This window comes from Physeter macrocephalus, chromosome 10 (assembly GCF_002837175.3).
Source record: "Physeter macrocephalus isolate SW-GA chromosome 10, ASM283717v5, whole genome shotgun sequence".
NCBI lineage: Eukaryota > Metazoa > Chordata > Mammalia > Artiodactyla > Physeteridae > Physeter > Physeter macrocephalus.
The window spans coordinates 18673815-18685004 of NC_041223.1; the positions used below are offsets into that span (position 1 = coordinate 18673815).

The 11190-nt window shown below is 38.5% G+C and overlaps 1 long non-coding RNA gene across 1 annotated transcript in view; it reads left to right on the forward strand.

The window, feature by feature from the left end:
- LOC129392459 (uncharacterized) overlaps positions 1-11190 on the forward strand; it is a 333703-nt gene that overhangs the window by 159578 nt on the left and 162935 nt on the right. The window lies entirely within an intron of this gene.

Sequence of the window (11190 nt, forward strand, 5' to 3'; positions counted from 1 at the left end):
TTTTTTTTTTTTTTAATAAATTTATTTATTTATTTATATTTGGCTGTGTTGGGTCTTCGTTTCTGTGCAAGGCTTTCTCTAGTTGCGGCGAGCGGGGGCCACTCTTCATCGCGGTGCGCGGGCCTCTCACTGTCGCGGGCTCTCCCGTTGCGGAGCACAGGCTCCAGACGCACAGGCTCAGTAGTTGTGGCTCACGGGCTTAGTTGCTCCGCAGCATGTGGGATCTTCCCAGACCAGAGCTCGAACCCATGTGCCCTGCATTGGCAGGCAGATTCTTAACCACTGCGCCACCAGGGAAGCCCCGTGAAGGTATTTTTTAACGGAGATAACATTTAAATGAGTAGACATTGAGTAAAGTGTATTACCCTTCATAATGAGGGTGGGCCTCATCCAATCAATTGAAGGCCTTAATAGAAAAAGACTAACTTCATTAGAAGAAGAGGGAATTCTGCCAGCAGACTGCCCTCTGATTTGAACTGCAACTCTTCTCTGGGTTCCATTCTTCTGGCCCACCCTGCAGATTTTGGACTTGTCTCCACAATCCCATGACCCAATTCCTTAAAATAAATCTATTTCTCTTTCTCGCTCTATACCCACTATTCGTTCTGTTTCTCTGGAACCCTGACTAATACACACACCATTATACAAAACAAAATATCTTTGAAAGCATCTCTTTTTTTCATTAAAGACATTTAATTTTTCTCCATTTCTATTTTCTATTTCTGGATAGTGTATAACTCCTTGATAGAGAGATCTTCTTCCTTTCCTTTTTCGGTCAGCTTCATTGACTTACATACAGTAAAATTCACGAAGCTCATTTCCAATTTGATGAATTTTGACAATTTTATACAGTTTCACAGCCCACCAAATCATTATACAGAACATTTCTATCACACCAAAATTTTCATCTGTCCTTTTACAGGAAGCTGTCCCTTTCCTAACCTTCTGGTCCCAGGCAACCACTGATTTTCTTAGTATCATTACAATTTTGCTTTTTCTAGAATTTACTAAAAAATGAATTCATAGAGTGCACAGTCTTTGTATTTCTTAATGTCATACTTTTGATAATATTCCATATTGTTGTGTGCATCTGTACCTTGTTCCTTTTTTATTGTGTTCTCCTTTAGGGTAATAATCACATTTTGTTTATCCTTGCATCAGTTGAGGGTTATTTAGATTATTTACATTTTGAGCTATTATAAGGGAAGTTGCTATGAGCATTTGAATCACATCTTTGTGTGGACATATGCTTTCTTTTCTTTGGGTAAATATATAAAAGAGAAATTTCTGGGCCATAGAGTAGTGTATATTTATCTTTATAAGACTATAAGAGGTAGCCAAACTGTTTTCTAAAGTGTGTTCCCATGTATAATGTGTGAGAGTTTGAGTTGCCTCACATTCTTTCAGACACTTGGTAATTTTGGCAGTTCTAGAGGGTGTATAGTATCTCACTGTGATTTTAATTTGCATTTGCTAATGGTTAATCACGTTGCCTGTCTTTTCTTGTGCTTATTTATCACCTATATATCTTCTTGGTTGAGCTCTCTATTCAAATCTCTTACTCATTTAAAAAAGTGTTGTTTTCTTTATTAAATTGTAAGAGTTCTTTATATATTATGGACACAAGTCTTTTAATAAATCTATGTCTGGGCTTCCCTGGTGGCAACAGTGGTTGAGAGTCCGCCTGCCGATGCAGGGGACACAGGTTCGTGCCCCGGTCCGGGAAGATCCCACATGCCGCGGAGCGGCTAGGCCCGTGAGCCATGGCCGCTGAGCCTGTGCGTCCGGAGCCTTTTTTAAATGAAGTTTAATTTAACAGTTTTTGGGGTGTTTTTCGTGTCCTATTTAAGAAATTTGGCCTTATTCAAGGTCACAAAGATTTTCTTCTATATTTCCTCCTAGAAATTTTGTCGTATTAGCTCTAAATTTGTAGGTGTAAAATGTACTTTTAGTTATATTTTATATATGGTGTGAAGTAAAGGTGGAGTACATTTATTTTGTTTTGACCTTGGATGTTCAATTGTTCAAGTACCATTTGTTGAAAAGAGTATTGTTTCCCAACTGAATTACCTTGGTGCCATTGTTGAAATCAATTGACCATATAAGTGTGAGTTTATATCTAAATTCTCTATTTTCTTCCATCGACCTGAATGTCTATTTGTACACTGTATCATGCTGTTTTGGTTGCTAAGGTAGTAAAGTAAATCTTGAAATCAATGGAGTATGTCCTCCAACTTTGTTATCTTTTCCCAAATTGTTTTGTCTAGTCTACATAAATTTTATAATCAGATTGTCAATTTCCAAAAATCATGCTGTTTTGGTTGCTAAGGTAGTAAAGTAAATCTTGAAATCAATGGAGTATGTCCTCCAACTTTGTTATCTTTTCCCAAATTGTTTTGTCCAGTCTACATAAATTTTATAATCAGATTGTCAATTTCCAAAAAAAAAAAAAAAAGCCTGATGAGCATTTGATTGGATTACACTGAATCTATGTTAGTTGGGGGAAAATTATCTTTAAAATATTGAGTCTTCTCTCCACCAAAAATAATGTTAAAACTAAGAAATGATTTTAGTAAAGTTGAAGGATACTACAAAATCAGTATACAACAATTAGTTGCATTTAAAAAAATTTATTTTATTGAAGTATAGTTGATTCCCAATGTGTTAATTTCTGCTGTACAGCAAAGTGATTCAGTTATACCTATATATACACTCTTTTTCATATTCTTTTCTGTTATGGTTTATCACAGGATATTGAATATAGTTCCCTGTGCTATATAGTACACCAGCAACAAAGTTTCAGGAATAAAAATTAAGAAAACAATCTCATTTAAAATAGCATCGAAAAGAATAAAATACTTAGTAATAAATTTAACCAAGGAGGTACACTGAAAACAATAAGACATGGGTGAAAGAAATTGAAGAGGACACAGATAAATGGAGATATTCTGTGTTCATGGATTGGAAGAATTAATATTGTTAAAATGTCCAGACTACCCAAAGTGATCTACAGATACAATGCTATCCCTGTCAAAATTCCAATGGCATTTATCACAGAATTAGAAAAGAAAATCCTAAAATGTGTATGGAACCACAAAAGATCCCAAATAACCAGTGCAATCTTGAAAAAGGATGAAGCTGGAGGCATCACACTTCCTGATTCCAAACTGTATTACAAAGCTATAGTACTCAAAACAGTATGATATTTGCATAAAAACACAGACGTTGATCAATGGGGTAGAACAAAGAGCCCAGAAATAAACTGATACCTATATGGTCAATTAATTTACAGCAAAGGAGCCAAGAACATGGGGAAAGGATACTCTCTTTAATAAACAGTGCTGGGAAAACTGGATAGCCATGTTCAAAAGAGTGTCATTGAACTTTTATCTTACATCACTCACAAAAATCAACTCAACATGGATTAAATGCTTGAACATAAGACTTGAAACCATGAAACTCCTAGAAGAAAATATTGATGCTTTAATGATATGGGCAAAGGCCAAACTCGTAGGGTCACCAGTTTTCACAGTTCAGCTCTAGAAGATGATATTCAGTCAAACTCTATATGTGTCATTTTCCTGAGCTGAGCATCACAACACCTGCTGCAGTGCATGGCAGACCTGAAAACACCAGACCGCAACTGAGTGAAATCCTTATTCAGCTGGTTAGATTGGGTACAAAACTAGAAGATAATTCCCATCTCAGTAAGCTTATAGCTTACTGGAAATTCATCCTTCTTGTTTTCTCTGGGGTAATTAGCCAAAATCAAGAGAATCACAGAGGTTAGAGAGTTAAAGTTCAGAGGGGGCCACCCTTTAGTAGTGCTCGGGTGGACTGAAATAATTGTGCACCTCTGGAAGATGAACCATTGTGTGAGGTTATCACAGGCCCTAGAGTCAGACTGTGCAGATTTGAATCTTGGCTCTGCCTCTTATTAGCTGTGTGGCCTTAACTCTCCTGTGCCTCAGTTACCTCATCTGTAATATGGGTATAAAAACTGTACTTTCATCATGTAGTTGTTGTAAGGCATACATATATGAGTTAATGTATAAAGGAATAAAGGAATACATAAAATGAGCTAAAACATAGATTGAGACTTGGAAAAGTATCTGGCAATTAAGATACCTTCAAATGTTGGCCATTTTATAATTTTCTTTATTTAAAAACTATCGATAGCCTGTTAGGTGGGTCCTGTACAACCTCAGGAAGTAAAGACATTTTTCCTTGGTTACATCTGTTTCAGTTCCTTTATCTGTGCCCAATCCTACAGGGCTTTGCTGTCACCGAAGTTTCCAAGCTGCAAATTGAATTGATAAAATAATTCCCCATGATTGCTTCAGATCTTTCTCCCCAGGAACATTTGCATTTTAATAGGAGACTCTGGAAGATACAAAACCATCCTAGTTCTAATAATTAATTGCTTTTCCTGGCCTTTTGGGCAGGCCTGCTATGCTGTACAACTCCAGGGGGTGTCATACTTGGCAGCCAGTGATGGAAGTAATTTGATATAGTGGTTTTCAAACCTTGCTCACTGGCATCTCTGGAATTATGTAGGGAATAGAAAGAGAAAACTCAAAGGGCCCTGTTTCCCCCTACCACCTATAGGATCTTCTATCTGATTTCCATTTTGGACATCTGTCTACTTTAAAAAGAAGGTTTGAAGTCCACAGGTTTAGGGTAAGATCACTTTTTTTTAAATGAATGAATTTATAGAATGGAAAGGTCTTCTGACCAGGAGAGTATTGAAATCCTTGTGGCTTCGACAAAGCTAGTCTGCTCTGGGATAATGCATGGGATCCTCATGATCAAGTAGCCTGTTATTGTTCACAGTGTACGTTTTCACTTCATCTTTGCCAGGTGATCTGTTTCCCTTGTGGCTTGGTGAAAACCAAGTGTCATTGTGTGATTGATACAGTTGAATACTGAGACAGTTGATTTCTTCAAATGCCAAAGGTCTCTTGAATTTCCTATCCACAAATATGTTTATTTAGCAAATCAAAGGGACTTACATAGGGGGCTTCCCTGGTGGCGCAGTGGTTGCGCGTCCGCCTGCCGATGCAGGGGACACAGGTTCCTGTGCTCCGCAACGGGAGAGGCCACAACAGTGAGGGGCCCGTGTACCACAAAAAAAAAAAAAAAAAAAAGGTCTTACATAAAACTTTATTTTTTGATTATGGAAAAAATAGAATAAAACTTTTACGTTCTCTCCATTCTCTACTTTTGACCTTTAGGATCTCACCTTTCAGTCTTTTTTTTTTTTTTTTTTAACGTTCACAGAACGTGCACACCTTTTAAATATGGTCATTCACCATTAGAACTTGAGGAGGGTATCTTGATCACCTCTCACCAGGGAAGAGATTTCTCTTTATCACATGTCATAGAAGCCTACATCTTAAAATGCTATAAATGGAAATATATTGTAAAATTTCTTTAAAATACACAGCACATCCTGTAGAGACTGACATCTAAAAATTGCCTGAGTTAAGTTACATAAAATGCCTGAGACAGTGTAAGGTAAAGATTGGGTCCTCATGTAAAAATGACAGGAAACATCAGCAGTGGAAAGATTGCAGGGGTGGAAGGAATGCCTATACTACCGGGTATTGTCTTTTCTCATCAAAAGCCTTATTTTCCCTTCCTGTGAGTAGATCTAAGCCCCATCCACTTTACTGTTCCCACCAGTTATGTTCACTGCTTCTGATACTTTCTCTGCTTCACTGACCTATGGAGATGAATCATCAACACAGAGCACAGTAAGCCCCCATTAATTCATACCTGGGAATGACTAGCCAAAATAACTGAGTAGGACATTGGTTGTGCTTTCAAGGTGGAAAGAGATCAAGAACTGTCTGTGATCCCCAGTCCTGGTCAATCCTTTAAACAGATTCAAAAGGGAGCTTGTAGCTTGCTTGTATTTATGAATTTTGTAGTTTTCTTGTGTGGATGACTTTCTGCTTTGCCATGGAGTGATGGTTGTGATGGAGCATAGGAAGGAACACGTTCACAAGGATATTCACCAGCAAATGGCGGGTGTTTGCTGGTCTCCAGACATCTGTAAAACACTTGTGGTTTCTCGTGGTAATTATCCCGTTTCTTCGACTTAGAACAGAGCTGTCCAGTGAATTTTTTTTGCAGTGATGGAAGTATTCTTCTACACTGTCCAATATGGTCACCAATAGCCACATGTGGCTATTGAGTACTTGAAGCTAGTGTGACTGAAATTTAAATTTTATTTCAGTTTACTTAACTTTAAATAGCCACATGTGTCTATAGGCTACTGTATTCAGACAGGGCAGATAGAATGTTTTATTCAGTTCATCTCAGTCAACATTCTGTCAAAATTTACGAGGTCCATTTTGTATAACCCACCTGCCCTGAGGTTTTTCCTGAAGTCTCCAGCTAAAAGACTTCATTGTGTTAGTTACTGAGCACTGTAACTGGACCCTAGAGGTGGCACGTATCTATCCTGCCCCATATTGTTCTTTCTGTCACCCCTGACCCCACTCCAGATGTTAGAAATTTATTGAGAGAAGGGGCTAATTAGAGAGCTTGTGCTTAATAAAAACTCAATGAGCGTTTGTTGAATAAATGCAAAGTTGCACCAACCGTAAATGTCTGAATGCACTTATGTACTGCAGAAAGCGTAGATATTACTAGGCAACAGATACATACCCATTGAGGTTCATGTGTTCAAAAGTGTAGCCAGTTAGATGGCACGTGTCCTGGCTGTGTGAGAGAAACTGGGTCAGTAGAATAGGTGGGAGAGAATGACTAATTCATAAAGTGACCACAGGGTGTTAGCCTCTTCCATTTGGCTTGGAGGCAAAAATAATTGTGGAGACGGGAAGTACTAAGGATTTTTATTAAAGTAAATGAGGGGGCGTGGCCACTCAGAGTATACCAACGCTTTATGAAGAATTCTGGGATCAGTCCTGGTGAAATAGTGATAAATTCATCCTGACCCACGCTTTTTTCCAGAATTAGTTTGTAAAATGATGAACTCTCACTTCCTAAATTTTCTGCAGATGCTACCATTGCTGGGGAAATGTCACTGTTAGAGAATAGAAAACTATTATTCCAGAGAGTACTGAAGACTGACTGAATGAGGTCTGGAACATTATTGAAATGGTAAGATAAACTCAAGTACTTTCTGATAAAAGAAAAATTCTTTTTAAAAAACGTGGTCCCTTCTGAATTATGGCCAAATGTCACGGAATCATTTTCAGTGAAATTTTATCTATTAATGGGGAGGAGATGGGACGAGGCTCTGAGCTCCTCCTGGCAACCCTGCAGCTGAGGCTGTTCTCCCTTGAGATGGCTGGTAATGGAAGCAGCTGAAGCTGGAGGTCATTAACATTTTGAGAACACCACAAACTGACACTGTGTAATATTATGACATTTCATCCTGAGACATTTAATCTCTTTTAATCAGTGTTTATGTTGGGGATACTTCAGTTATTTGCTTTTGCATAAAAATGGAACACTTTGGCATGTCATTAACATAAGACTAGTTTACTTTATTACTCATTGCAATTGTTTCTAGATCTCTCTCTCTCCCTCCCTTCCCCTGTTCCTCTCTCCTCTCCCTTCCTCCTTTTCTTCTCTTTTCCCCCTTTTCCTCTCTTCATTGTTTCTGGCTTTTGCTTTCACCTATGCTCTTTTTGAAAGCCCTTTGAATTTTTCCCTTTGCTGATATTCTTCCTGGGATGTTAGTGACCTGAGGTTCTCATGCCACCTTCTTAGTAAACTTCCACTGGAGAGTCTGGAAGAAAACCCACCTCACCTCTCTGAAAAATGCTCATGGTGCCTACCGTCCTAAGTTAGGAGCCACTTGTTGCCCTCTGAATGTTCCTCCAGGGATGACTTCCCTGCACATACTTTTCTTCTCCCCTAACCCTAACCCCCCACCCCACTCCCCACCCGCTGTTCCCCCCTTTGCTTCTCTCATTTGCTTCGGATATTGTCGTAAACTTCCAGAATCTGTCCTCATGTCTCCAATTCTTCTTCCTCCTTGTGAGTGAGGCACTTTGTCTTACTCTAAAGCTACTTAAACTTTTCTTCCCCCCGCAAAACCTTTTCATTAAATGCAAAACTGATAATTGTTGATTATTTTATATTAGAGAAAGGATATATTCCTGAGCATAAGCAAGTGGTTCCACATTTCAACCCACGAACTAGGTGTAATTTTCTTTATTTAAAACAAATGAGCATTTACGTTATAAATTATAAATCTCTTATTGTGCCAAGTCGTCAAAACCTAATCTCAGTTTAGGGAAGTGTTTCTCAACCTTGACCTTGCTGACATTTGGGGCTGGGTGATTCTTTGTTTCGGGGGTGCCGTTTTGTGCACCGTAGAATGTTCAGCAGCATCTCTGACCTCTGCCTATCAGATTGCAGCAGCACCTCCCACTTGTGACAACAAAACATGTCTCCAGGTGTTGCCAGATGTCTGCTGGGGAGCGAGATAGTCCCACATTGAGAGCCCATGTGTTTAGTGGAGTGCCTCTTCCTTTCTGCGGGGTGATGTCTAAGAGCGAGGGCAGAGACTTGAGGGATGGAGAAGACCTTTCCTTGAAATCATTCTTCCTCTACATAGACTCATAGGAGGGGTCTCTATTCCCATTTTGACTTTGGGCCCCTGGTGCATCTACTACGATCTTACAAATGACTTTCAGAGCAGCTGTCTCTGCTCTGTTCTCAGGCACAAAGCTCTTCCTGCATTATTGCAAGATGCTCTGTTAGGTGGCCTCAGGCCTGTCCTGGTGCCATGCTGGGGAGCCAGGCTGAGAGACAGGACACAGGGATCTTGCTGGTTCCAGGCACTCCCCTGGGGCTAGGGGCCCAGTTCTGTCTGATCTGGGATTCCCAGTTCCGTCTGCGGAGACCGTTCTATAGGAAACAGAGCTTAGGAACCCACCATCATTTAACTTGGATTCTGCCGTGGCTCTTCTTGTTCCCCGTAGTCATGACCACTTTTATGTAGTCTGAGGACAAGCTGGCCTGGCTCTTTATCTGGTTTTCCAGAGATAATGTTTTATAGCTTGGGGGTTACATACTTCGTAGTGATGCTTTTAACACCAAAAAGATTTTCTCTGCCATGTTATCCCTTCCCTGAGGCAATGACTTCTACTGAATGAATGGGTGGGAAAAAAAGGATATAAGAAAATGAGAGAAAAAAGTTTTGGTTAAAATTTCAATTATTAAAAAAAAATCACTTTTTTATTCCAGTGCTATATTACCATAGGAATATAAATATTTGGAAAACTAGATAAAGAGTCATTTTATCCTCAGCCTATCGAAGGATGATTAGGATTGCTGGGGAACAAGATATTCCCAGAAAAGCAAAGAGCTTAGCTGATGGTGGACTCCTGAGCTGGGTGTCCTGTGGGTAGGACTCCCACGATGGAATTGGGAATTTAAGATGACGTAGTATGATTTCACCTGTGCGCTGTGGTTTTGCTTTGTTTAATGAGCCAAGGGTTCCTTAGTAATCCTCTGCAGTTCTGGGCATCTGGTGATCATTGCTCTTTGCAAGGCCTCTGGTCCACTCCTCACTCCCAATTCCCCAATGTATATTTGGTTTATATTCTTCTTTTCTAAAGTATTAGTGTAAGCCATGAATTATTTGATGAGTTGTAATTTACATAGATGGTATTGGGTTCCTTATTTTTTTCACTCAACACTCTGTATTTAGAATATAATGGGTCTAAACTGTTATCTCTTTTTTGTTTTAAAGTGCGTTCCTCTGATTACCAATGATTTTTGGCACCTATCACATATTGGGTTTCTTTGGCTCTGAATTGGCTCAGATATCCTTTACTCATTTTTAAAATTTGAGATTCTTATGCTTTTTCATATGCATGAGTTTCTTGTATATTTAGATAATAATTTCCTTGTGGTTTTATACCTGGCAAATATCATCTCTCTGCAACAGTTTTGTGTTAACTTTATTCACAGAAATTCTTAATTTGATGTGATTAAAACTATTAATGATGCTTTTGGAATTTTAAGTTCTTCCCTAACCCTAGGGCACCTTATCTTCTGCCTTGGTTTCTTTGGCTTATTTCTTTAATATACGTGGATTCCATTCTTGTCGGTGATAATAGGTATGGATTTTTTTCCATAATGAGCAGCTTTCCTATCATCGTTTACTAAACAGTCTGACTTGTGGTACCACCTTTATTATGCAATAAATTCTGAGATACGAGTCTATCTTACAGCCATCCTGGTCTGTAGGTCAATTTGTCTATTTTTGTATTAATATTATACTGTTTGTATTATAATGACCTTCTAGTAACTCTTAGTAACTGTTAGGTCAAGTGTCCATCTCATATGCTTATCATGGTGATGTTGTCTAGAATCATAACTCAGGGCTGCTTGTAAGCATCACTTTGGGGACTAGGATTTCAACATATGAATTTTGGGGGGGATACAAACATTTAACCCATAACATAATGACAGAGAGTACATGAATCAAAGGAAACTCTTGAACGTTGCTGGTGAGTGTGTACAAAGATACAACCAGTAGGAAAAACAAGTTGGTACTATTTTATAAAGCTTAACATGCACATTGTCCATAATATACCAGTTCTATTCCTGTATGCATTATATACCACAAAGAAATACTTGCTTATGTATCCAAAAGAGAGATAGAAGAATATTTGCACCAGTATCATAACAGCAACAAATTGGCAATAACACAATGTCCTTAGGAAAATGGATGAACAAATTATACAAGTTTGTGTAATGAAATATCTTTGCAACAGTGAAGTTGAACTACAACAGTGTGTATCACCAAGGGTGAATTAAAAAGTATTATTGAGTGGCAAAAACAAGACTGAAAAGAATGAATTTAAGATTTCAATTTTATAAATTTCAAAAAATAAGCAAAGCTAACATGTATTAAAGAGTGTGATTAAACTGGAGAGGTTGTGGAGAAAAGGAAACCCTCCTACACTGTTAGTGGGAATATTAATTGGTGCAGCCACTATGGAGAATAGTATGGAGGTTCCTCAAAAAACTAAAAATAGAGTTGCCATATGATCCAGCAATCCCATTCCTCGGCATATATCCAGACAAAACTATAATTCGAAAAGATACATACATCCCTATGTTCATAGCAGCACTATTTACAATAGCCAAGATATGGAAACAACCTAAATGTCCATCGGCAGATGAATGGGTAAA